Source organism: Anas acuta, chromosome 1 (assembly GCF_963932015.1).
Source record: "Anas acuta chromosome 1, bAnaAcu1.1, whole genome shotgun sequence".
NCBI lineage: Eukaryota > Metazoa > Chordata > Aves > Anseriformes > Anatidae > Anas > Anas acuta.
This window is the reverse complement of record NC_088979.1, coordinates 82,148,428-82,173,953: the sequence shown is the minus strand read 5'-3', so window position 1 is coordinate 82,173,953 and position 25,526 is coordinate 82,148,428. Positions and strand designations below refer to the sequence as shown.

General features: G+C 40.6%; 1 long non-coding RNA gene across 2 annotated transcripts; it reads left to right on the top strand.

Annotated features, from left to right (window-relative positions):
• Positions 1-531: 531 nt before the first annotated feature.
• Positions 532-24,573, top strand: LOC137858145 (uncharacterized). Of its 2 annotated transcripts, XR_011097518.1 has the most exons (5): positions 532-845; positions 7,637-7,710; positions 20,906-20,995; positions 23,793-23,951; positions 24,437-24,573. It is a non-coding gene; the product is annotated as an uncharacterized lncRNA (long non-coding RNA). The 2 variants fall into 2 exon arrangements; XR_011097525.1 differs by lacking the exon at positions 7,637-7,710 and having other exon boundaries at positions 536-845.
• Positions 24,574-25,526: the final 953 nt, after the last annotated feature.

Below are 25,526 nucleotides of genomic sequence, written 5' to 3'. Positions count from 1 at the left end.
ATCATATGTAGTGTTTAAGGCTGACAAGTTATTTCACTGTTTGGGAGCTCAATGTAAACGCAACTACATAGATCAGAGAGGTACCTCTGTAGGAGGAAACAGTCTCCGAGGCCGTAAGACTTCAGAGTGTCCCAGAGTGACCCTGAAGGCAGATATCTGGAAAAAAAATCACATTCTTGTTACTGAATCTGAGCTACCAACACACTGAGTAGACAGCATCTCACATGTAATTCAGAAGCTAACTTCTATAAAATTCCTTGGGGGAAAAAAAAAAAAAAAAAAAAAAAAAAAAAAGTAGAATTTTAATATTTGAAAAAGATTTTGTTTAATAAAAAAGGGAAGAAATCTAAGAATTGTAAACAATGCAGCAATTTTTCAGTATTAAACAATATAATTATTTCATATTTTATTGATAACCTATTGCAGCACAGAAACAGATAATTATGTTCTTACCAGTATAGGGCCAGCTAAAAAACCCTGCTGTTGGCAGAGCACAACCCCTAGCCCAGGGGAGTGACCTATTGACTGGAAAGCAACAGCAAAGCTAACCAGTCTGCTAGCCCAGTTACTTTCTCACATACACTTCCCTTTTGCAGGAATTAAATATTAGAAACTTCAAGTACAATCCGAGAAGCCAAATATCTGCTTCTCTCCATTTCCAGCCTATCATTTTTAAACATTCCTTCCTTTCCAAGTATCTTGTAGTCTTTATATCTTTGTCCCATGTAAGATATTTTCCTTTAAAGAACAACATATGTACAAACAAAAAATTTTCATTCTCTACGATGACTTGGGATGGTGACCACGACTGCTGCCGATCACTGTGCCCAGGTTAACACTCTGTGGTGAGTACTGTCCGTATTTGTCACTGAACAGCTGGATTGAAATTCAAATAGCTGCTGCATGTTTCTTCTATGAACTAATATATTCACATTCTCATCTCTGAGCAGTCTTCTGGACAATCCCTTTGTGTTTAGACTGTTTTCCTGATCCCTTCACTATCTTATATTAATTTATTGTGAAAGACTTTCCTGCTGTGAACCCTAGAAACTTTATTTCTTCCCCCAGTGAAATCTTCACTTAGGAAGAACAGTTACAACAATAATTTGACTGGGAGGAGAAAAAAAATACAGAACTGTCATGCTACTCAACACTACTCTTTCGTTTGCATCCTTCTTGCTTAAATTTTTCCCTTTTGTTAGAAATGGAAGCTGTTTGGAGCAGAAACTCTGTTCTCGTCTCTGTTGAAAACATGTAACACCAATTCCTCAAGCAAAAGTAGTTCTAAATTAAAACAAGAAGCAAACCGTAACCTGAAATCATTTTGATTAAGAGCTAAGCGAACACTCCAGACGATTCATAGCACTTTCGGCTGTAAGTTCCCAAGCCTAGCTTCTTGTTTGAGATAGATCAAAAACACTCCCAAAATAAACTTCCTTGCAGTATTTCCATCAAAACCATAAAAAGAGCTCGAGATGAGAAAACTTCGAAGTGTGCGCACCAAGTTAAGAGGTCAAAGTGCTCGTACAGATGGGGAGAGAAGTTTTATCAGTGACACTGCAATTACAGAGGTTTGATTTCTGTTTGTAGGACAAGGTCCTCTCATTGATGGAGAACCCACTGGGCACAGAAAGAAAGGGATCTTTGTCTGAGCAGCAGCACATGACAGGAATCCTCGGGACCGGCCGACTGACACGGCCTGCAGGGCCTGCAGGCGCTGGGCCTCTGCCGGCAGTGGCCATGCTCCGCTCCTGTGAGCCGCAGCCCCCTGCCAGCCAGCTCAGCTCCTCTCCAAGGGAACACGGCACCAGCCTTTCAGAAAGGTGGCTGTGTTCATGGTCAAAATACACATATACATTAAAAAAAAAAAAAAAAAAAAAAAAAGAGGAAAATGCAGCCCCCCAGGCGGCGCTCGGCCAGGCTGTTCACAGAACAAGGCCGTTTCTAAATTACAGCAGGTATCTTTCTCAGAGCTGAAGGGCTCTCAAAGGAAGCATGTTTTTTTTTTTTTGTTTGTTTGTTTTTTGGTGTTTTGTGTGTGTGTGTGTGTTTTTTCCTCAGACATTTCAATAGGAAAGTTAAAAATAAATGAAACGAATCAAAGCCTTTTGGCTGCCACTGTTTCAGCTGATGCCTCCTCTAGCAAAACAGAAGCTTGATATGGTGCCTGAGAGCCCTTCACAGGAGAAAATGGGCTTCTCCACACAAGATTTTACAAATGCAGTCTCCCTTACTTATGACTGAATAATGTTTTATTTCTGAATGCTTATGCTTCCCAGCTATCAGTGAGTACTTGAAATAGCTCTTCTGTGCAATAGGAAACAGCCTAACAAGCCTAAGCTCCACCAGGCAGCTTGGGGAGAGTTTACAAATGCTTTAAGAGCCTGTGCAAGAGCAACCCAGGTAGATGGTAACACGTAAGGGAGTCCTCTGCCAGAATCAGGGACAGCATTACACCTGGAGAGGAACAGGCAGCCAAACGGAGGAAAGGGGGCACCTTATATTCCAGCTGCATGTAGGTACTCGAACCTGTGGTCCCAGCTGCAGTCTTACTAGATCTGAGAGAAAATCTAAAGGGAAAAGAGGGTAAATTGGAGTCACTTGGGGCTTACAGGAACACTCTTACCCTAGTTAGGCACTACAGGGAATAGATGAACAAATAAAAAGTTGAAACAATAGAAAATTGGAAAAGAAAATAAACTCACTGGGGTTAAAATTGTATCAAATTCCTGGTTTTATCTGGGGAGAGAGGCACAGAACATACTGGCTGGGGACAAAAGAATGCTGGAAAAGAACGAAGGGCGTGATGATGACTTCCAGGAGGAAGAGAAGTACCAGCAAGCTTGGAATAGAGGTATAAGAGTCCAACCACAACACAGTCTCCACAAATAAATTCAACTCAGTTCTCACAGGGAGGAGAAATGTAGCTGTCCCTCCAAGGCAGAATCTAAAAGAAGGACCAGAGATGCTCATTGCTGTTAGGTACAGAGTGAGCAGAAAACACTCCCACATGTATGAACTTCCCAAGGCACTGTAGGAAGACAGGTTGAACACCACATTTATAGGTGGTCCAAAAAGAAGCAAGTAATTAGTGAAGGAAGCAAATGACAGCATAGCGTTTTGAAATTCCTCTCATACTAAGTAGTTTCCTGTGGTTTTGGAAGAATGGAGTGGCACAAGTGCCATTAATAAAAAGCACCCTGCAATCAGAGATCATGTAAGGATGAATTCAATACTGTCCTTAGGCATTTCACAGGAAGCCAGAACAAGTTTTTGATGGTATAATGGGTAAGTGGATTTACATACAGGATATTTTAATGAAAGATGAACAGAAGAAGAGCATAGCCAAAGGCTGCTGCCCTAATGGTCAAGGCAGAGGCAAAAAGTTCATTGTTCTGCAAATCTATCACCCTGCCCAAAATTTTAGTCTGGGAGTACTTGAGAACAGCCTGTGAGAAATCTGTGCAGGGATACATAGCCCTAAAAGGTTGCAAGTCTTAACAGATTGCTTGAGAAATGGTTGTAGTTGATGAGAACCTAAAGACTGGGAGTGAGATGGAAATGTGCACAGAAGTAATTCATCCATAGACATCCTCGGGGATTCATCCAGATACTCCCACAATTTTAAATCTACAGCTGGGAGATAACATCTTCTACATTATGCACACTAAAACCAAACCAAAACACTAGAAAACAGCATAGTCACTGGGGGGGGGGGGGGGAACGGGGGGGGCAGGGGGTGGCATTGCCCTAGCCTATAGATTGTACACAACTTGTTGCCAATGCCAAAATTGCACCATAAAATTACCTTCTTATCTGTATTCTCCTACAGCTACAATGTAGGAACCACAAATGGAGTATGAGCTCAGGAAAAGCCTGGTCACTATAAATATATGCTTTAAAGCACAGAGTGCCCAAGTGAACAGTTTTGAAACAGCCTCAAAGCAATATATATAGAGAGAAAAAATATCTGCCCAGATATAATTTCTCTGGAGGCAAATGGGACTACAAGTAGTGTTCCTCTTTTGCATATGAATGGAGACTGAATCTGTGATGGATGTGCATCATTCTTTGGCCATGGAGGAGGTCTTTAAGCAAATTACATTGGGGAAATGTTTTGTTGAAAGCAAAGCAGCCTTTGCAACCCAAACTTTATACATACCTATTTAAAAGGAAAGAAGAAAAAATGATTTTCAGAATGAAACATGGACAACATCTATCACAGAGCCTGCTAAGGTCAAGACCATGTGCAAAGTCCACCACAGTACTAGTACAGGGGATGTGACAGCATTCTCCTGGCACTGCTATGCAAGTAAGGGAGAGCACTCAGCAGCAGACAGTTGTGTTCAAAGACATAGGATGGTGATTAGGGGGGAAAATGGCTAAAAAGCAGTGACATTGGTTTGGCATTGAAAAATCAGGAAGGTCCAGATGTGTTTTACAGCAGGGTCATATGAAGATCAGCACTAAAGAAGCTTTTAAGGTTCATGGCACATACCAAAATGCTGATTGAGTTGAGTAAGAGAAGCCATAGGAAATTGCATAGGTCTCCAACTTTCCTTTACTTACCCCCAAGCAAGACAGAAGGACTCCTTATTTACCCTGAATCAGGGATTCACTTGCATCATTTTGCAAGATATTGTTATCACCAGTGGCAGCTCCCTGTCCTGGACTGTACAGCTCTTGGAAATGGCTTGTTTATGAACTCTTGCCCTCAATTCTAAGACAGTTTCGCTACCATTAACCCTGTACTTATACATATCAAATCCATCTCTGCCAGATGCAGTCAGTCTGACACAGTAGGGCAGATAGCTACAGCTGAGCATGCAAGACGTTAAGCAGTTTATAGTGCAGGACTTGAAATGCACCTCCTCTACCCCTTTTTGCCTGAAATCAATGCATCAGTAAAAGAGTGCCAGCACAACACAACACTGATACACATGGAGGCAAAACCAGACTGCCTTATACTTTGCATGAGGGATCACTGAAAGGATCCAGCCATGTCAGAGGAGGGGGAACCTGGCCACCACTCTGCCCAAGGCAAGCAGAGGTCATAGGAGGAGGAGACAGCTGAGCCTGGCAAGGGGTCACATCTGAACTAACACCATGGGGGCTCTATGTCACTGTGAACATCCTCCAGAGACCTTCAGATGCTTTTCATTTCCCTTCAAAATTTTGCCTTGGCTTCATCCTGGCTGGCTGGAGGGTAAGGGAGAGGTGTCAGGTGGCACACTGCAAAGTCTGGGCTGGTCTCCTCCTTACACAGCACTTGAACACACAGGGGACACAAAAATCTGGCTCCTCGCTCAACCATCATCTGTTAGCTACCAGCTCCTCCTGCTTACCACTACCTGCTCACTTTCACAACCATGAGACTTGGCCAGGTTGTGCCTGGGGCACAGAAGCAGCCTGTCTTCCTCCCTAATCAGTCCCCAGCTGTGGGGTATTCCTCCACCTCCTTCCAAAATCCCACAGAGGTCTAGCAAACATGGAGAACAGCACGGGGCTGACTAGCCCCAGGCTTCCTGGCCCTTCAAGAGGAAGGCGGCAGGCCCTCTTACACCATCCTTCAATAATTTGCTAGACAGGCACTAACAGCTTCCCCCTCTGTTGCAACAAGCAAGTCAAAAACAGTACAAACAGAAGCATCCATCTCTGACATTCCTGCAGGTTTTCTGTAATGGATCACTTTTGATTAATTAGAGAAGCAAGTTTGAAACAGCCTGCAGGATATTTGATGTGTGCCTGTGTCTTGAAGTGAAACAGGAAACTGAATCTGTCTATTAAAAAACTGAATTTAAAAACTTTGCACTTATTGTTTCCACTTCCACAGGGGCACTCTTCTCAGCTATCCGTGTAGAAAAGAAAAAATGATCTAACACATTTTTGTTATTGTGTTAGATATAAGAATGCAAAATCTGTTTTGGTTCTCTGACTTGTGAGTGCAGAGCCTTTGCTTGACAAAAAGCAACATGAACACACAGCGTACTATTTCTCCTGTAGGTTTACTGCCTAGGGTTTCACTTGTCAAAAAAAAAAAAAAAAAAAAAAAAAAAGAGCCAGGCCACTGCCTTCCTACAGCTTGGTACCATTTTCACAGTTGAAGACTACTTGTAGGTGCAGATCATCCTTGACAAATTCCCACATCTGCACAATGCTGAATGTGGTACCAATCTCAGCCTCCCATACACCATCAATTCTGGATCTGCACAGTGAAGAAAACTTCTTAAGATTCTCACTGGGAGACTTTTTATTAATTTTATATGCTGCCCAAACCACAAGAACTTAAAATACTCCTAAAGACAGCAACTTTCTCCTTTTTTTTTCTTTTTTTTTCTTTTTTTTTTTTTTTAATTGTCAGGAATTAGTCTAAGGCCTTGCACACTTTCCCACGCTCACAGATTGCAGGTTATAAATGCGTGGGAGTAATGCAGTTTCGATCAGTCAGGTAGGCTGGGTTTCTGTTAGCTGGCTGCATACCTTTGAGCCCTATCAGCACACAGTGATCAGTGGAATTCCTGGCATTTTTGTCATAGCATCAGAGGCAGTACTTTACAGAGTAAATACCAATGACCTGCTGTTCTGTCAGGGTTCTGTACTTACCTTTTATTTTCAAGTCAAAGGTTAGGCCTATTTATGTAAATCCTCAGCCATGGGCCAAGTAATCTGACCTCCTGGTTTTCATTCTCCTAATTGTTTCAGGTATTTTTCTTGAAAAGTTTGGTCAGTTAAAGCTAGGGATTTTTTTTTTAAGGCGCCTTTGAAGGGCTCTAGGGGCTTTCATAGCCCACCCAGTTTGCAAAGTAGAAACATCAGTGACCTGATGCCCTGGGCACTTATTTAAAATTCATTACCAGGAAATAAGGTTTTGATATATAGCCCCTCCATTCTGAAGAATATCTGAGGGAACACATGCATACCATTTTTGTGCTTTGGATTATGTGATCTCCAAAGCCACATAGAGAGGCAATAATCAATTATACTCCTGTTTGCCCTTCATTTCCAAGAACATTATTCAGCTGTAGATAGTTTTGACTTTCCACATGCTGGCCACTGCTTACAATTCCTTTGTTACTTCACACACTGCCATGTCATTTTATTCATAAAAGGGTGTCCAAAGCTGTAAAACATGAAAAAGAAACTTACTGGTTTTCAAACCTTTTCCCTTAAATTCATCATTGGTAATATTCTAAGATTAAAAAAGCAAGATGTATACCTTCTGAATAGAAGTGAAACACTGCTAGTTTACTGACAAACAAAAAAGTACAGCTACTCTAGATTTTGCCCTACCACCCATCGGCATAGAAGCAATGTATTTCCCACATGACCCAGAATATCAATAGAACATTCCTTTGTGGGAGTTATTCTCTCATTTTTTTAGGTATATTAGAACCTGGATCCCTTATCAGATCATTACTTCCTCTTCTGACCATTGATAATAGACATAAAATGCATGATATCACATTTCAGCATTTATTTCTGCCCTGTTCTTGCTCCCATTAAATGTCACTTTAAGGTGCAGAAAAAATGGATAATTAATTTAAGAGTTTGTGTTCTTTAAATGGTGCTTGTACCAGCGTTTGTGCTGCCATCTGAAGCAGCAACTCTAAACTGGAATTTGTCTTTTGCATTTTAGGCCAGTCGTGACAGAATGCACAATCAGCTGAAGCTTCAACTTCTGGGACATTCATTATATGGCTAATTCTCTAGGTATATTCCTTTTAATTATTGGACTAGTCATTTGTCTGCTTCAGGTGAAAAAGGGATTGCAAGAAACCAGGCTAAGTGAAAAGCACCATTTACATTCTTCACTGCTGCATGCTATTGCCTTGAATTACAATGTTCATTTTTTCAACCCTCAGGTAACTACAGCCTCATTCTGAGGAAAAAATAAATAAATAAATCCTGCATCCCATGCTCTGCAACAAAGGAATGCTGAGAAAACATTAAGGAAGGAAGGTCATGCACCTCTATTTTAAACCGTTAGTAGCTAAAACATATAGGTTAGGCTAGATTTAGCAGAAATTGTTAAAGCAAACAGATGAGAGACAGAGGGTTAAAATAATGACACTGGCCAGCAGGTGGAAATGGAAGTCAAACTGTCAGGAAAGGTGAAATTACAGGCAAGCTTGCAGGCCTTTACAAAATGTGGAACCCACATTTAGGAAAGAAATTGTTTCTTGTGACTTCTCCCTACCTATCATGATTTCACAGACCACTTCTCTTGCTCATCTACAATTGCTCAGTATCTCTGCAGCATCTACAAGAGTTACACACCGAATTTTGAGAATACTTTGACTTTCTTTGAACTGAAGGAGTCAGCATCATTTGGTAGGGCAACTTCCCAGGGAACACAGTTTGAGTCTGTGCTCTAAGTACTGTTTCCTACCAGAAATCTGAAAGTACGTATTTTTATAGATACTTCTGGACCCCTTAGAGAAGAGGACAGTAGAAAAGCATTGCTACACTGGGCTCTATTGCTTTCTTTCACATAGCCATATTCAAAATGGAAATGACTGCACAGGCTACCTATGCTCAGAAGATGAGTGATGTTATTAAGATTCTCTGTGAGCACTTTTAGCAGACATTGTCAAACTCTCTGTGCCTCCATAAGCCTTGCCTCCACAAAACCTGAATGCAAAGCATAGGCCAGGCTCTAAAACAGCTCTAAAAGAGGAGAGGACATGGAAGAAAGTGCACAGGCCTAGTGACAGTGAGACCTTCTCTCCATGGGGACAGCCAGCATTAACGTGAGGCCCAGATATTGACACCAACCCATTTGCCGTCCCAGGACATTCTCAAAATAAGTTCACATCGCTCCTCTTTCACCGTCACTGCAGACTGTCCTCATAGCTCTTTATGTACCTTCATTGGTTTGACCTGAGTGGGAGCCATAAGGGTGGTGAGATTTAAACCTTACAAGACAGGACCCATGGCATTTCACAAACCCAAGTGCACACATCTCGTCACTGAGTACAAAGCCCAGTCTTTCTGAACACAGTCTGAGAAGAAGAATGCAGGTCCAGCAATATGCAGATGCAATACAAAATATTTTCAGTTAAAAGGGTCCATACTCAGATAAACTTGGATATAAAATACATAAGGGGAGAGGAGGTCAATAAGCAGATGCGGTGGTGCGGGAAGAATAGTAAGTGGCTGTAGGCTGTGGTTCCTCAAGAGCTCAATGAATCCAAGTCCTACCATCTCCTTCTCACCCCAGCCACAAATTCCAGCTAGCTTTTGCATGCCAGTGTTAGGCCTTGCTATGACCCTGCTGTGAGCTGGTTCAGGAAGTTAAAACAGGTAAAAAGTAATTCTGCAGAAAAAAAATAAATAAATAAAATAAAGCATTAATCTTCAATTAGCTTAGCTCCCTGAACAGGCTCACTACAAGATCGGACACATATCAGTGCTGGCAAAGAGAGATGGAGCAAGATGCAGGACCAGACAGTGGTAGTTCTGACATAGATAAACCTAAGTCTCCTCGGACAGGGGCCTTTAGACAAAAAAATAAACTAGACTGTGTAGCATCACAACCATAAAATAATTCCCTAAACTACCGCTAACGTTTCTATTTACACAGCAAGCCCCTCCTTCAGCAAAAAAAAAAAAAAGAGCACAGGAGCACACATGTGCAGGAACACATATCTTTCTGAGGCAACAAACATTTTTCTTCCATGCAGGAAAATCCATCTTATTCCATACACGTCTCAAAACACACAGGCCAGCTAAGCCTACAACCTGCTTAACCCCAAAATTTTTCTACTGGGCCCCTAACGAGATATAAGAGCTGAACTCTGAGGGATGTTCAGCAAGGCTTGAACAGCTGATCAGATCTCTGCCAACTTTTACAGGCTTGTTGAAAGACAAAAAGAGCATTCCAGTTCAGCTCAGTTGGACTAGCTAAACCACAGCATTCCCAACTGAGTCCAGCAGGTTTTGACTCAGTGCTATTGTTCCTAAGCACATGGTAGACAAAACTCTTACTTGCTTCTTTTCTGTTGTTTTGTTTTGTTTTGAAGCATTGCCTCTCATTCCTCTCCCATTCCTGGCAATGCTTCATGGGATTTTGTTTTTTAAACACAAGGCTCTTGGAACCAACAATTCTACAGATATTTCCACTTCCCTCTGTAGACATCCGTTTCTCTTTAGCAACTGAGATCTTGTACCACATTTGACTAAAAGATATATAATCCTTGAAAGCATCTTGGCATTACTCCAGAAAGCACACCATTTTGCTTAATGTCCAAGTAACCCTGTGTAGAAGTCATAGATAGTCACATAAGTAATTTTCCATAGATACTTTACTTACCAGTAAAAAGTTTTTTACGTACTTTCCTCAAATGTCCACCTCCTTACTCTTACTCTACTTACTCTTTCACAAGGCTTTGGATTTTCTTATATGCAAAGCTAGTCACATGTGTAATGCAGCCAGCAACTTACACATTGAGTTGGCTATTTTGGTTAAACCAACATCATGGTGCACAAGTCCCTAGCGCACTTTGTGGGCCTGGACCCATGGCCATCCAGACAAGCACACTCACCACACCTTAGCTCCTTCTCTGCCCCTCTGCACCCAGGTTTCCTTCTCAAGGGGAAAGCAGGGCACATACTCACATGGTGCAAGCTGGCATGTCCCCACAAGCAGAGGCACAGCCAAAAGCCAAGGCTATGTGGTGCGCTGCAATGTATCTTGCAACATACATGCAGCCCTTGTGTTTGGGACAAAAATCTCTCAGAGAAGGTGTGAGGACAGCACAAGTGGAAATACCCATACAAGCTTGCATAGATCCCTTAATCCTATGACACTTCCCAGCTTCTCTTAAGTTTATGATCTAAACACCCTCCTTAAATCCACATGCCTTTCCTCTCTTTCACTCTGCCAGTGGTCTGGAAAACCAGTCTGGGCTTTAACCAGAAGTGCTCATGCAGGAGGAATGGGAGGGTTTCCAGCCCTATCTCCATGCTGCTTGGTAAGGGTGTGAAATGAGGCTTCGTACTCAGGGGAAACTTTTGAGTCATAGTCAGTGATGGAGATGACCTACTTCAGTATCCTTGAGAATCACTTTTACTCTTCATTTGTGACTCAAGAGTCAGGCCCAGGCAGCTGTATTTCTGCAATATTGCAACTGTCCCAGTAAAACCTGCCAGCCCTGACTGATCTTGGCACCCCTCTTCATACCCTGGGGCCATTCACCCCTTCTGGCTGGTCTGCTGGCATGGGAATAGACAGACCATCTCGGTAAGCCGCACCAGGCCATCATTGCCCTTTGGTACATGCGCAGCAGGATCAGCCCACTGGGGAGGGCCATTTTAGCATATACAATACAATTATGTCAATATCAAGAAATATTGGATTTCTCTCCAACATAATTTCATCCAATCAAGAAAAATGTCCTATTTGCTATAGCTGTAAGCTGACTTCCTTCCCCCCAAGACACGGCGTTAACCTTCTCCACTCCATCAACCCACTCACTGAATTGTTGATAGCTGCTAATTTAAACGGTTCTTAACTGGCTGCAGAACTGGACTGAGAAAAATAATGAGGATCGTTGCTACAGACATGAATCATCATTTGGATTTCTGAAGTAGGCAATCACATTTTTATAAGTATACATCTTTACTTAAGCGTAACCTGGATATTACACAGAGCATGGCCCTCCTCTTTGTGGGTATGGAGAGAATAACATGGCTTCTGAATTCAAAATTTAGATGGCAAGTTGACTCCGAAGAATTTTTAATCCCTTAACAATGTTATTTCCATAAACTTGTAAGAAGTCAGTGTTACAGGATTTCCCCAGAGAACAGATTGCCTAAGGGAGATTTCTGCCACCCTGGCCTCTGTGGACAAGATCACATTTTAGACTCTCTTAGCTGAAATATCTTAGTTGAAAGCAGCTCTAGTTTTGAAGCTTAGAGTCGGAGGCAATAAGAAGTCTTTGAAAATAGGAGCTAGTGCCAGCCCTCACTGGATGACTCAGGATATTTCAGTTTTCTCCTGAAAAGCGTTGGATCTGTTTGTGTTTTCAACCCCCCAAAATGAAACAGTTTCAGAAGTTGAAGTCTGGTCTGGATGGCAGCTAAAAATGCTTGAAATGCAACTTGAGTGAACCCTAGAGGCTCAATATACAGAAAGTACTGTCCTCACTAGTAAATGAAAACATCACGTTCATGTTACAGAAAAGATGCCATCCTTGTTCTTTCAAGACAATTTCAAAAACTGTTTTTCGTGTAAGAAGTAAATGAGAAATTTTGTGAAAAGAAAAGAAACTGCAGCTTATTTGCTGGGACCTAGCAGAACTGACTACAGCTCTGCACAGACATATTCTGTCCTATTTATAAAGAGACAAAATGTGTCTCCAAAAATGTCTCCCTTCATTCATTAGCACATAAGCGTGATTTACACCCCTCTTCTAAGAACAGAGCCTCATTTTCCTAAGACGTCATTCCACTTCCTAACAAGTTAAATTCTTCCCCATTTATTTCCTTCTTAAACAAACAAACAAACAAAGCAAAGGGAGAGAGTTTTTCTACATTTGTTTTCTATCTGGCTATGAATTAATTGATTTAAACTGATAGGCCAAAGGCAGATTTTTGGTTTTCTAAGATCTTATCATTCAAATCTTAGTTTATACAAAATGAGTAAGAGAGCTCAGCTATGCCTCAGTCATCAGGGTTTTCAGGGGGAAAGGAGAAATCAAGATAGTTTTCTAAAATCTGGTTTTGATTCATCTCAGAAGCAAATTAGTTTTCTTTCAGTCTAGCAAGGCAAGGTGCAGAACTATTCCATCTCTGGTCTCTTATTTAAAAAGGATTTCAACAACAGATATGAACTGCATCTTCATTTTCAATCCATAGAAGAGCTACAGAAGTGTTTCTTTAAAGAAAAGAGGCGTTAAGAAATGTTATTGAAATGTGGGAAAATAAATAACTTTTATCCCTCATGATCAATATCACTAAAGGCAAGGATACTGTCAGAAGCATAAATCTGAGACAGAGCTGAAACTCCCCCTGTTGGCATCTGGTAGGGAAGCAAGGGCAATACCTGAACACCATCTTTTTCATGTCTTCACAAATCATTTGGGATTCATTTAAAATGAACAGGTACAAATCTTCAGTTATTTGTTTCTTAGTGACTTTTAGAGGTGGGAGAGAAAGTAGTCAGATTCTCTAAAATCTGTGCCATTGTTTCTCCATGCCCATCGTGCTTGGCAAACTGTGAGAACTGTAAGTAGAATATATGCACATAACTCCACAGACTGGTGAGGAGAAGCTGTAAAGTAAGGAGAATTAACCGTAGGGTGCAGTTCAGTGGAAAATAAGACATTAAAGGAAAAGGAGCCTCAAGCCATCCTGAGAGTCTGGAGAGGAGGGAGTAATGCCTGCTTGGTAGAGATGACAGGCATCAGGCAGTGCTTTTGCTAACAGCCTGTGAATTTATCCTTGAGTTCACAAGGCTGTGATGACACTATCAGTCAATTCATCCATCATTAAAAAAAAAAAAAAAAAAAAGGAAAAAAGAAAAAAGAAAAAAAAAAAGTAAGCAAGCAAGCAAAAGGCAAATAAACAAATTGATCTATGTATGAAGCAGGTCTCTATCCAATGGCAGAAAAAAAAAAAAAAAAGAGAGAGAGAGAAAGAGAGAAAGAATTACAGGTATTAGGCTGGCTATGGGTAGAAAATGAAAAGTCATTGAATACACCTAATAAGCGCACTCACTTTGTGTCAGAGAAGCTACACATCCTGGAGGGATTCTTCAAAGATTGAGTTTCAGTCATTCTGCCAACTGCATTTGCTGTCATTTGGAGCAAATTCCTACAGTCTTTCTTTCCTTTCCTTTTTTTTTTTTTTTTTTTTCCTGTCATAATTAGCTTCCCAGACCATCTTTATATCTTTATACACATGGATTAGGGTTAGCACAGGCAGTACTGTTCGCCTGCAGATTGAACATATGCTGTGGGTCTTCTTGTTCCTTCCTTGTATCTAATGGTTCTTCTAACTCTCAAAATTCAGAGAAATGCATCTGAGAATGCCAAAGACGAGAACTAACAAGACTGTCAGTGCTGCAGAGCCAATACAACTATCAGGAAACAAATCAGAGCCTTTTCTGCCACACAGATCACCAACACCCATGTCTGCTAGCCCACTGAGTGTAAAAATGTTACCTTTGACATTGATGTAAAAGCCATACAGATACCATTTACCGGTCAAGTGTGCCTAGCATTGAGTTTGGCATGCAGAAATATAGACAGATTGCTGTTCCAAATATGTTGCTGAAAGTACTGTAGAAAAGTCCTCTTTATATAAAATAACATCACTGTGACATGACCGAGTGAGGAATTTATGTAATGGTGGAAAGGCCTGGACAGCACAGTCTTGTGGCACTTGAGGTCTTGGAGCAAACATCCCACTCCTTTCTCATAAAAAAGCAGGAGAATATAGAGGATTGCTTTAAAACACGTTCAGTTTTTTCTTACCAAGGGAGGGAGCATTTTGTATTTGGGGTCAAATTCTGTGCCTTAATGCATACTGAATGCCTCCTTATCTCTGAAGGAGTCCTACTGACCCGAGGGCAGACCCTCAAGAAGTGAAAAGCTATCCGCAGCGAGTACAGATGGCAGAATCTCATTCTGCTGAGATGACCCTACATTTCTGCAGTTCCTGCTGTAGCTGTGCTACAGTAGCAGGAGGGCTGCTCTGATCTTTCTCTTCTTGTGAAATCATTATCCCAGGAAAAGCTAGCTAGTCATTAAATATTAAATGAAATTAAACACAGCACATGTGATCGTTCTGACAATGAATTTTACCGACAGCAGAATTTTTTCCTATTTTTTTTTGAAAAAAATATGAAGAGACTACAAAAGTGTTTTATTACTACACCAAGAAGCAAATACTACTTCCATCTCTTTACCTGGGGGAGGAAGAGTTAATCACAGACACAATACTCCACAACGTTCCACATTATGAGAAGGAAGCCAAGTTCAAGCATCCTTCATACTGCCACAGCACATGCCAGCAGAGACTTTCACTCTTCAGTGCCATGCCCCTTTGGCCTTCCCTCAACTCCTGCTTGTGAAGGAAGGGGAGCACACACACTACAGGCATCTAACACAGCCATAAGAAGCTTACCCTGGTGGGCCATTCAAGAGGTTGTTTGGAGATCCTACTAAGACCATGGAGATTACAGGCATGACAAAGGCAATGGGACAAAAGCTGGCAGATGGCAGCAGGCAGCTAGCATAGGATGTCAACCACCTGCAACTACTGCCTGGGGCAGAAGGCCCCTGCAGAGCAACCCTTGGCAGCTGGACATCCTGTGTTGGACAGAGGCTGTGGGGCACCATATGGAGATGCACTGTGCAGCACTGGTAGGAGCCTTCATCAGTCAACTAATGTCACAGACTCACTAGCAGAGGTTCTTCCAGGATGCTGATGTGCCAGAAGAATGCCGTCTGCAGAGATGTGTGTCACTAGTACCGCTCAGGATGAGATGCAGAGGGTCCACCATGGACAGCAAGGTTGCAGACAACACTTAACAGCAAGCCCTGTGGTGGCTCCAACTCTACACAGTCAAAAGTAGCTTTCTTGAGCATTAGCTCCAGCTCACTGGGGTGACCTGGCATTTACCTGGGTGTGAGGTGCTCATGCAGTCCCATGAAGCTGCTGCCCTGAGAGCAGCAGTTTCTCAGGCTGTGACAGCAGAGCTTCAGCAGTTTTGCTGTGGTTGTGAAGATCATAAGCACTTCCCAAGAGAAGAATAGCCATGAAAATTTTGAGTGTGGTTTCACACCCATTCATGTGCTGTACACCATGAGCAAATTTCCTTTGAGCATCCCTTACATCCCTACACAGTCCTAAGGCTACCACTGGCCTGGCCTTAGGACTCCCTCAGCATCTACTCTTGTATTTCAAATATGTTTAGAAAAATAAGAGCAAATATCTAGTTTCACTTTAGGATTGCTGTGGATGTTAATGCAAGTTTGTCTCTATCCCTTTAGAACAAACTGTGTTTGTAGTTTCAGAGGTTTTTGTTGTTGTTGTTGTTAGGTTTTGGTTTTTGTTCTTTTTTTTCTTTTTCTTTTCTGAATGTGCTATCTGTAAATGGCTTAACTTTACTTTCAGCCTTGAGTGCTTCTGTGGAAGCATTTCAAAGTGAAGGAACTTTTGAAAAAAGTAATTTTCTCGAGTGCTTCGAGAAAACTGAAAATCACATTAAGTGGCTTTGAATTATTGCAATGTATTAAATGACTTAAATGCTTACAGCTGGAATTTTTTCAAGGTTCTTCTAACTGTTCAGAGAGTGAAATATATAACATAATACACCCTAATGCTTTCACTAGTTCTTTAGTCTCAAATCAAGTGCTCTAAATGATGACAATGCTATGTAAAATGACTTTATTCATAAAAGGTGAAAATCATTCATTCTGCATAAATCCTGACTCATCAATCAGGGCAGCAAGCAGGAAATGGAGGGAAGATAAACTGTACTGTTCAAAACAAGCAGACTAGAGGAGTGATTCAGAGCACTTAAAATTAGGCTCCCGTATTGAATCGTGCTCTAGAGAAGTCTCTCTTTCTCTAAATTACTACAGGGGGAGTTTAGGAGGGAAGTCTCCCTTGGCTGAAGTAAACCATTGTGAATTAGCCCTTTCACTGAACCATCAGTTCACTCACAGATTCATAATATTCTGCTTATGGATCCTCTAGCACACAGCTTCACTGTGGGGTTAAGGGAAACAGAGGGCTTTTTGCCAGTCAAAGACTCCTAGGATGAATTCTCATTTTCCTGAATGTTGCAATCATCCTTGTAAAATGTAGAATACAATCAGCAGGAAAATATATACATACACACACACACACACACACATATGTATGTATTTCAAACAAATCCAAAAGAGAGAAGAGACAAATAAACAACTAAAATTTCAGTGACACAAGTCATTGGTCTTTGACTGTTGTCTGTGGCAGCATGACACACAACATGTCCTTCCTTCTTCCTGCAGTAAGTGATGAATAAACACCTGCTGGCAAATATTTATTCACATTTGAAATATATTTGTTTGACCACATTTACAGTTTGTATGTATCCACTTTGTTTGATCATTCAAGCACCTGCATTCTACTGAGTTGTATATTTAACAGTAAAAATCACAATTTGCAGTGCTTGGTGTGCTACACAAGCCATTCAGTCAGAGAATAGAAATGATTTGACCACAAATTTGCAACTGTAAATATTTATATCTAAGCATTTGTAAATGATGTGCAGTACAAGAATAATTGCCAAATCAATTCAAAAGGCAAAACTGAATAAATTAATAGCTATGAATTATTCATGCATTTTACCTTCTCATATAGCAAGTTCATTATTTCTCTGTGTAACTAGTGAACAGCAAATATGTCTGAGTGCATTTAAAATATCGATTATTCTTCTGGATACACTATTCAGAGCATTTAATCAACAGAAGATTTCAATAAATATTAAACTTGCATTTGGGGAAAACATAAGAAATCTCCGTTCTGTGGATAATGCACGCTTATTCCAGAGTATAATGAAAAACTATCTGCAATTTATCCTTAATATCATGAGAATTTTCTATGGCTATCGAGCTCAGACAAGTGTAATAATAAAGTGTTCATGAATTAATTGGCTGCAAATCCCATGGACTGGAAGGATTGAATTCTGGAGAGGAGACTTGATTGATCTTGGGAAGGTCAATCCAAAAGACAGACCCTAAGAATATTCCAACCAGTTGCACTCTGTGGAGAAGCCATAATTTTCCCCCCAGGCTATCAGAAAAAATCTTGCATTTCACTTGCAGGGAAAAAAAAGGCACAAGACACACTTCTTATACGTTGGCCAGCTAAGTTGTCAGGGGAAACCCTGTGAATGGCTTGGAAGCAGGAAATGACAGCAACTCCTGGGGGATTTTGTTGTCCCATTGTGAGATGGGGCTCAAGGACAGACCAAGGACATCAGCTTCACCTGCTCTGCTTGGCTTGCTGCCTGCCCACAGCTGAGCATGGGTTTCACCCCCATGTGGCACAACCTTGCTGCCAGTCACAGGCCACAGCCCAGGCCTAAAATCTATGCTGGAACTGCCTGTGAACCCAACACATTTCCAGAGTTAGCCGCTTTTGAATTTCCTTGGGGACTACACATTAGGTCCTGTTTCCAACTTCAGGTGACTGTTTCGAACAGAAGTGCTGTAGGTCAATGTAATTTGTGCACAACTGGTAGGGAAAACAAGAGCAGTACTCTCTCTGGGAGATATTCTCCTGGTTACTAAGATAAAAAAAAATACCAGGACGAGGTTTGGAGTGATGGCAATTTGTCAGCTACATCAGTCCAAGATGCTTTTAAAGCTTTGCAGAGACACAAGTTCTTGGTAATGATTTTATGAGAGATTGTTTTATCACAATTATTTCCACTTGTTTTCTCATGTCTTGTTTAGTTGTGTGTTTGTATGAGAGAGAGGAGGAAAAAAGTAAAAGGCCAGTCATATTTAACTACAGCTGTAGAGAACGTCCTGCCTTGGTTCTTGTCTTCAAAGGGAGATACCACTCTATGGTTAACCTATGCAGCAGCTTCAGAATGAAGATTGTTGATGAAAGGTTTATGAGACCAGATAGTCCAGCCTTACAGATTACTTCATAGTATGAAGAGGTGTGTACATCTGCTCTACTTATAGCCTTTAAGCATGGAGATATTTCCAGATAAGACAGACTCATATTTGTAAGCAAGCGAGAAGAGGGATAAGCACAGAGGATGTCCATGGATAGACAAGACTTTAACTACTAGACTTTAATGTTTTCGCATCCTTTTGTTTATCTCTATTCATGTCTCTGTCTGACCAAGTTCATTCTGAGATATGATCAGGTCCTCCAGCAGATCTTACAATGTCACCCGCTAAAGTGTCAAATATTAAAAGCATCTCTTCTATCAAATTATTTGTGAAAATGAGAGAGGTATCTGCATCTCATTGTACATCAGAAGTGGCGTAAGATATATTAGATGTCCTCTAGCTTAATAGTACTGACTCTCTTTGAAAATAGTTTCTAGATATTTGTAAAACTGGCTCACAGTGATTAACGTTAGACATTCCCATGAGCCAACTAAAAAAACATGGTCATATGGAGTGCAGACCAGTTGTATTTTTCAGAAAGTCTGGAGACCATTCAAGGCAGGAATGTGAAGAATCTCCTGATTGAACTTGATTTGTGAATATGTTTGAGTTTGCAAATCCCCAGTTTAAAAAATGGACCACATTCTGTCATCCTTGACTTAGGGGAGAGCTCACTCACAGTTAGAGTAAGGAATAATATAGGGCCGAACATTTTACACATTGACTAGAAGTGGGAACTGAGAATATATTTAGCTGTATACTTGAAACTCATAAAGCCCCACACAAGCACAGAAACAGAACTTCAGGTGATCTGTAAGTGACTATGAAAGTATATTAACAACAAACCATGCATGGAGCATCAACATAGACCATTTGCTGGGCTCTTCCCATCAAGAACCATCAAGAGCCAGGTGTCCAAAATGAGGGGAATAATCATAATGCAAGCTCCTCCCTCTTCATCTAAAGCCTACACAGTCAAGGGGAAGGCAAGAGCTCTAGATAAGCATTTGAAAAACACAAACGTTTGTTAAAGGTTTCTTAAGTTCACCTTTGTTCAAGGGCACAGTTCAGCAAATCTCTGGAGCACTTCCTTATTTTGTTCAGGCCAAGCTTAGCAATACAAAGTTTCTGGCAACATGGGGTTCCTGATGAATACTAGGAAGATTTTCAAGTTTCCTATCAGACATGTATTAATTTGATTCAGTCCAAGCTTTGGGAAAATTTTCTAGGCATGAGCTAGGAGAGCTCACAGGGAGACAGAGCTGTAGCTGTCACACACCCATTTTCCCACAGGCATTTCCAACACTCTGGGCTTACGTGGAGCTTTGCCGGTCCCTTTGGGGTAATATTTCATGTCCTCCCTTCTGTGGAGTGCCCAAAGTTTCCTCCCTCAAGAGCTGCCAAAATTGAGGATATTTCTCACTTGCTTTCCATGGTATTGCTTCTGTACCTTCCTGTACCTTCTGCACTACCATCACTTGCCTTCCTCTCTCCTTCCCTCTGGAACATATATATGGAGCAAGGGGATCCCTATCTATATTATCTGCCTTTTCCTTATAGTCTCACCTTTTTGCTTTATGTTGTCCCCCCCAAGCACAGACACATTTTCCAAGCTGCACACCCACAGAAAAGACGATAATGAATGATAAACAAACCCTAACTATCTTACTGAGAGCAAATTACTGTACAAAGAGAGATATCTATTGAAGCAAGTGTTCTGATTTATCACCCCACTCCCTCATTCCTGTTGCTCACTCCTTCTACTAAAGCTAAACCATGCCAGCTATCTCTACAAACAAAGAGCTTAACCTTTTTATTTCCCAGTAAAGCACATAGCAAGCTTTGGTACAATATCACCAGATCTTGTTAAAATAGAATATGCTATCCCTACAGACACAACATGAAAATCTAAACCACAATGAAAGGGTTTGCTGCTGTAGATTGTCACTTAATAACGGGTGCATGCACACTAAAGACAGAGCCAAAGCTGAGAATATTTGCCTAACCATTAATTTTTAGAATTACTGAAAAGCAGTTTCAAAATCACTAAGAATCACAACACTGACTTGAAAAGAAATCAGAACAAGAGTCTTACTATCACCATGGATACAAGTGATGTGGACTCAGGATTTAAGTGAAAAAAATAGAATTTCATATTTATACTTTTGGATGGACTAACTCAATATAATAATATTTAGAATGTGTCCTACTTATATAGAAAATTGTAATCAAAATACAAGGCAATTCCTGCTTTTTTTTTTTCTTTCTTTTCCCTGTTGGAGTCCAAGAATCATGGAAGTATTCATGATTAGTTACTTCATTTTATGCTGTGTACTGCCTGTGACAACAACACAATGCTACACAACAGACAGGTAAGCTGATAGTGATGTTTTGAATGCAAGATAACGACATGATCTTTTATACATTTTGAGAGTAACTATTGTTTTCTGTATTCCCAGCAGGCCTGAATGTCAACCAAAACACTGCTGATTGAACACAAACACCATTCATTGGCTTTATTATGACACAGATCATAAAAATATTCAGACACTTTACTCCAGAGATTTCAGTGAGCATTATGTGTTTGAATGTCTTTAATAATGTGGACCTCTAAGTTCAGCTGACCATCCTGATCCATTTTGATGGATCAAAAACTGCTCATGGATCAAAAATAGAATGTGGAATGGTTATTTGGTCTTGTTCTAGCCTCAGCACTTCTCACTTTTCTATTTACCATTTTTCCTTCACTACTGTAGTCAGAGCCTTGTTGAAGGTATCAACTGCAACAGCTGATGAAGTTACAGGCACACAGTACTATCTGCAGAGTAGGCACAGCTGAAAGACAAGGAGAATGATTTTATCTTATGCTTTCTGTGATAACTGTTGTATAAGACCAAACTAAGTTTTGTCAGCCCATGAGCCTGGCTCGAAGAGTGACCACATGCCTAGAGAAAGGTATAAGAACAAGGTGAAGGCATCATCGCATTACTTCAACATATTCTCCTAGCTTTATGCAATTTTGTTGAACTAAAAGTGATTTTTGTTTATTTTTATTTTCTTTTTTTGGTTTTAGTCTTTAACAAAATCTTCTGTGACACCTTTAACTGCTTTCTGAATGTTGAATTAGCATTGTGCCCTGTGGCAAGAAGGGTCAAACTTCATTTCAATATGGCATACTGACTCCTTCCAAAAAGGGGCAAGCGTAAATGACGCTTCTACTTTCCCCAAGCTGACGATCCTCTCCACTCCAACATTATTTTTCATAATTAAGATGAATATTTCAGTTTGGGCACCTGACATTAAGAGTTAAGTCCATCTTCCCAGGTGTGTTCAGACTATTACAAGCAACACTGGACCAGAAGCTATGCAGCTATATTTGCTCAGTATCTCAGCTAAAAAAAAAAAAAATCTTTCTTCTTTTGATTCCTTTGCTCCCCATAAAATTTCACCTGGGACCCCAAAAAAACCTTTCTGGATAATAGAAGTTGATACACTGCCATGAAATGTTTCCATTTCAGTGAGTTAGCACTGCTGGCAAAAAGCAAACCCAAACCTATTTAGTGAGGAATTTCAAAGTAGCTCTAATGAATGACTTAACTAGACTCCCCAGGCCTTGCTCACGGTTCAATATATGTGCTGATCTCTGCCTGATGGCATTTGGCTTAGTTTTGTATCCCTGAAAAATAAACAGAAGATTTGCCAGTGGCTTCAGTGAGAACAGACTGAGGCTATAAAGAAATCAAGACAATTTCCTCCTGGAAATCAGTAGCTTTCTCTTAATACAGGAATCCATAGGAAGAAAAAGTAGCGTGACCTGTGGAAATATTTTGTTATCTCAAAACATCCAGCCTTTTGAAATGGGGAGGTAGTAATTAAAATGCAAAGATTGAAAAAAAATAAATAAATAAATTCTCGGAGTGTACAAAGCACCAGCTCTGGAAGTGGCAGCTGTAGGCAAGGAGAGGGAGGCAGGGAAATGGAAACAAGCACTCAGACGTACAGGTGATCTCGGAGGTGGGTGAGAGGGGGCCATGCTGCACTCTGCCTGGTGTCCAGCAGGACCAGTGTCCAGCACCAGCTTGGTCCACATACGCTGGCTGACATTTTCTAGGGAGAGCCTGATGAGAAAATGAAAATAAGTGACTTTTTCTAATGTCTCTTGTATTTGTTTGCAATGAAATAAAGAAACAGGAAACATGCAGTTGCTGCATGACTGATGCATTAAATCCAGGACTGATGGTACAGCATTTCACAACTTTTTGCTAGCTCCATTTTGCACTAAAAATACATTATGCCATTTCCTGAAAGGTTTCATGACTGTTTCCAGTGCACTAGAAAGTGAGCAATTTTCTTTATCCTAGCATACAAAAGTCTCAGTTCCTCATTAACTTTCTACAGGACTTGATCTGCTCTAGTTCTGCAGAAGAGACTTTACTTTGCTAGGAGGTTCTTGTTTCCTGTTATTTCATAGCTCTACAGGGAAATAGCTGGTGGCTTCAAAGAAAAAGAAAGAAAGTAAAAATGTCAAGGGAACAACGCAAGTATCTCTATTATTTTTCTACACTAAGTTATCTCTAGATTGCTGTGCAATTGCCTCATATTTAAAGAAACATTAGGAGAGAGCAAGCAGTTCATACAGAGCCCAAAATCTTGTATTAGAGTATATCTGAACCACATTGTATCTAGAGTCCATTATAGTTATATTATGATCACACACATGCACAGGCATTCATACAATTCTTGCATCAATGCTGCTCCTTCACTGCTCTGCACAATGAGAACCATGACCTCATGCACACCTCCCGAGCAGGAGAACAGCAAAGTGACCTCACTACTGCAGCACAGAGCACCAGATAGGGCCTGCTGGCCTCACCATGAGGTGGATCTGTGCAGAGGCTGACCCTGAGCAGCCTCCTTCCCCTCCCAAGTTCAACACCACGTTCCCCATCTCAGTTCTTTGAGCAGTTCTAAGAAGGGTTCAGGCCCCTCAGGTCCTCCAGTTCACCCTATGGGAAAAAAAAAAAAAAGCTAGCAGCTGTTTTCACCCATTCCTTGTCATCTCCTCAGTCCTCTTTACCTTTCTTCCTGAAGGTGCACACTTAATCATATCCCCTTACTGTGTTACAATGGGGTCTCAGCTCACCTTTAAGCCTTTTTATCTTCACCCAGGGACTTCAGACTGCCACAGGTCCTATATCTGAGACCCAGATGACAGAAACATACAGAGGTGGACTCCTCGTGCCACTGCCAATCGATTTGCTCTCCACTCACCCAACCACCTGCTTGCAGTTACTGATCTTCTTCCCTTCAGCATCCAAAACCCAGCAGGTGAGGCAGCTGGGACTAAATGAGCACTCGAGTAGCTTTATTTTGGAACTTTTGTAAGCCAGCTTGGCCATAATTTGTGGAAAGAAATCACTCACAATTGACATAACAGTAGGTGTGCTATATGTTGTTTCCCAAGCCAATTACTGGCTGTAAGCAGCTGTATGAAGCAAGGGAGGTGACACTGAAAGAGCTGGGCGGCTTCTCCCCCTTGTGTGAGTTATACATCTAGACAATTAGCCAGAGAGTGTCACATATCTTTAATCTGCACACAACCGTGTTTTACCTAATAACTTTCTGAGGCAAGTAAATAGGCCAATTACATTAAAGTGCCATAAACAATCTTACCATTACTGTGACTTTTCACATTTTTTTTCAGGCATTCATCAAATATTTATAAAACATATTCCAGTGATAAAAAATAAAACACCATCCAAAATGCAATCAGATGTGCTGTTTCCAAAAACTGCTTTGTCACTTTCTCACAGCCCCTTGAAAATGGTGAGAACAGAGGATGCTCATGGACATCCAGCAAGAAGCTACAAAGCCCTGACCCAGGGCAGGCTGCCTGGACATACCCTTGCCTGAGCAAGGGGCTTGCAGGCAAATCACAGCAGAATTTGACCCAAACACTTTAAACTTCATGGCTGTATTTCATCCTGTTTAGCTCCATTATTCTAATCTTTTATGACAGGACTTTGTCATTTATTAAGATAACTTTTTACCGTCCACAGGCAAAGGTAGCAGTATAATCATTTGATTTTGTCTCTAGCCAATGAGCAGCTGCTGCCTAAGAAGTTGAAATGATAAAGTTGTAATCAAAGTCTTATTGTATATTACAAGAGTCATATATCAAAGCGAGCTTCTGTGATTTCCAGTTTGAGTGATTTACATGTTTTTATATCTTTCTTGATCATAAAAGGAACCTCAAAAGCCTAAACCTTATCAAGCTGTTCGCTTTCTTGACATCCTACTGCATTGTGTGGTTTCTGTGTAAATAAAAACATAAAACCTTGGTAAGAGACCATAGATGTCATCCTGTAAAACCACATGGAATATGTGGAGCAAAATCCCAGAAACAATGAGAAATTATAATATTTATCAGAGTGGAACTGGTTTTTGACTGAACACATGGAGAGGCATATAAAACTAAATATTTTTTTTTTTGTCATTTAAATATTAAATGTCATTTATAATAACAAGTGGGAAAAAAAAAAGAAAACAAAAGAAAAGAAAAGTAAATAACTAAACTCCTCATTCTTTGCCTATACTTTTAATGAAAGCAGTATCTGGTCTTGGTTGTTTTCTTAAGCTGTTTTTAAAAAATGGAAATCCTTCCTTCCAACGGGCACAACTGAAAATGAACTGTTTGAGCTCAAATGTTTTCTAAGCATGCCAAGAACAGGCCATAAAGTGAAAAAAAAATGAGCTAATTAGTTTACTTTTCTCCTAAAAATAAACTAACAAGAAAAAACCTTTAAAGAACACCGTTCAGAAATCCTGATATCAAAGGAAGAGACGGCTGATAATCTTGGATTCTTTTGCAATGATTTATTCCATATTTTATTGCACAATTTA